Raw genomic sequence first — 3,231 nt, forward strand, 5'->3', positions numbered from 1 at the left:
AAGACTTTTTCGTTATCACTTCGTTATAGAACCGCCCGCGCCAGCAAAATGTATAGACTTGACATAAGCGTTCGTTAATATGACGTTGACGTTCGACTCGTCTTATATGTCAATTCCATACACTTTAAACGGCGATTCTATAAAGAAGAGATAAAGAAAAGATCTTGGCTCACCCCCCAGCTCGCCCCGAAAATCCGCTTACACAATACACGCCCTAACGATATCCACTTGCCACCCGCCCGACCGCCTAGCATACAGCGAGCAAATATAATATGTATTTTAAAAAGTAGTAATTTTAAGTGCACAGTTTTTCTATTACTTTCTTTGAACGAAAAAGGGGCTGTTGAAAATTTGTTGAACTTTTAATTATATTATTATACAATAAATGTTAAGGAATGTTACTGATTATTTTTCCGACCCAAATATCGACCAATAGAATTGCACCATTCGACGTCACGTGGTACAACCTACATGGTATTATACTGATATTTTTTTGAAAATTTTCTCTGGTAGTTGCTATATATAAAAAACAAATTCTAATTCTATTGGCCGACATTTGGGACGGAAAAATAATCCCCCGAATACCACACGAGCTTCAAAATTATCTGGCATTTCCCTCAAGGTTCCCTGCAAACAAATAAAGTCGTCAAGTTTTTCAGGAAAAATCACTCGCGCTTCGCGCTCGTGATTTTTTAACCTGAAAAACTTGACTTCTTCATTTGTTTGCAACGAACCTATCGGGAAATACCCGATAATTTTGAAGCTCTTGTGGTATTCTAAGTGAAAATTGTATACTATAACTAGCAATGTATAGGATAGAAATCGATTGTACCTACCCATATAAGGAAAACACTAAAACATACAATAGATCACGAAACTATAATGAACATTACCGAAAATATTATTATGTTTTATGATAAGTCGTTACGGACAAATAACATGTTAATGGAAAAGGAAAGTAGTTATCAGCCCATTGTGTGTTAAATTATTCACAAAATGGATTCGGCGCTCCAGATCTTCGTGGAGATCATGCGATACGGGGAATTACACGCGATTCCATATTCCATGATGAAACCTGATGACAGTCGTGACGGTATTACACCGTAATGATGCCACCGAGCTACCAAATTGTCTTTTGTGTATTGTTGGGAGCCACTGATAATTATCTGGAAAATTTCGGCTTTTCACTTATATTACGATCGTATCATTTGCGTTCATGATTTAGACTTTTACTACACGATTTTTATGGTGGACCTTAATAGAGCGAGCGAAGCGAGCCTATATACTAGGGCTGACCACTTTTGTAGTAACCTTTACGGGAAACCTATCACACCTATTGATTTGTGCTTTAGCATAAATAGTAATTTTATTTATATGTAGATGTGTTATCATCGGTCAGTCAATGTTTGGTTACAATTAAATTTATATATAAAAAACTTCCTTAAAGATTATTACCACCGAAAGCCCTCAGAAAACTACATTCATGATTGTGCACGTCCTATCTGCTATCCATATCCAATCTCTCTCCGTAGGGCTGCTGAGAGAGATTTCTATTAGAAATAAGCAGATCCTTTGTATCGTCTTACTGTGTAAATTATTATTTTGTTATTGTTTCTATTGCACAATAAATCATTAAATAAATAAATACATAAAGCTCGGCTTTTAGCTAGTACACAGTGTACTAGCTAAAAGCCGAGCTTCATTCCAGGAAAAGTAGATCTCATAAGAATCGATTAAATTTTTCTCAGATAATTGAAGTTAATTTACATTCAGCATTTCTCAACTTTGTGTATTATTGTACAGTAAGTGTAGCAAATTATATCGGTGGGGAGCTGGAAGGGAATTTAATTGCACGTCGCATCCGGACTCCGGAGTCGCTTCATCGGCGACTGCACCGGGACATCTTCGAGGCTTCGCCGGTAATCGCTCCACCATTAGGCCGCGTGCACAACGAACGTAATAACCTCGCAATTAGACGGGAGCTGTCATTAGATCGTAATAGAGTTTCGTACAACAATTTGTGAGTAAAATCGTCAAGCGTGTCACATTACCGGCGTCCATTAGGGCGTTTACACAACACGGAATTGGAACAGTCCACAGATTATCGTGATAGACAAACGGAGCGCTTTGTCCCGATAATAATGCCTTATAGTGGATGTTCCTTTCGCGAGTGGCGAGCGCTGTCACGATGACAAATTGTTATGCCCCGGCCGCGCCCGCGCCGGTCCACTTGTTTGTTTGTGACCTCTTGGTTTCAAAACGCAAAATGTACCTACACACATCGCAAGTCGCAGTGTAGAAATGTTATTATTGATTCGTCACCGTGCAAAATATTTATTAAATGACACAAGATTAGGCAAATAGAAAATTATTAATTTGCATGGTTTGCCTGATTTAGCTCACTCTTTGCGAGCCTGATTCTGCACTCTGCAGGTCTTTTGTTGCTGTCCTATACCTACTATAGAAAGTAAAAATTTATCTTCAATAGGTACGAATACGATACGTAGTACGGAGTACCTATTTCTTAAAGCTCACGCACCCTGTATAGTGTATATTATGACAAATGACAATATCGGACATACGAGGGATATCCGTAACATATCCGTTATATTTCGGCAGTCGGGTAATATCCACACGTCGGGAATTAGGATCGCCAGATAAGATCGTATCGCCGCCAAATTACACGTTTCCTGTAATCAATGTTGTTATTTTAATAATATAATTGACAATTCGCGGCGACATTGTCGTAATGACAGCTCACAAAACACCTACGACAAACACGTGATTAAAGTTAATTGAATTCAGAATAGTATTTAGTATTTTTAGCAGCTATAGAGAAAAGCTTGAAAAAAGAGCTTGAAAAACAAAAATTTTGAAAATCGGTTCACAAACGGCGGAGTAGTGGTCGAACATACAAAAATAAAAATATATATTCCACAAATATAATCCACAGCCGAATATATAACCTCCTCGTTTTTTGGAAGTCGGTTAAAAATTTGAGTAAAATTTAATGTGCTACACTGTAAAAAATTTGCAATAATATTTTTAAATTTTTTGTTTTCACAAACTCTTTGAACCTATAAATTGCGTCCCGTCCTTACTAATTTACAGGTTGAAATGCGCAAAGCAATCTTGAAAACTCATTCCCCATATCAATTAAGGGTTCCCATTAATTAAGCGAGCTTCCCATTCATATTTATCACACATTTATCAGATACGGTCAGGATCCTG

Source organism: Aricia agestis, chromosome 1, assembly GCF_905147365.1.
Source record: "Aricia agestis chromosome 1, ilAriAges1.1, whole genome shotgun sequence".
NCBI lineage: Eukaryota > Metazoa > Arthropoda > Insecta > Lepidoptera > Lycaenidae > Aricia > Aricia agestis.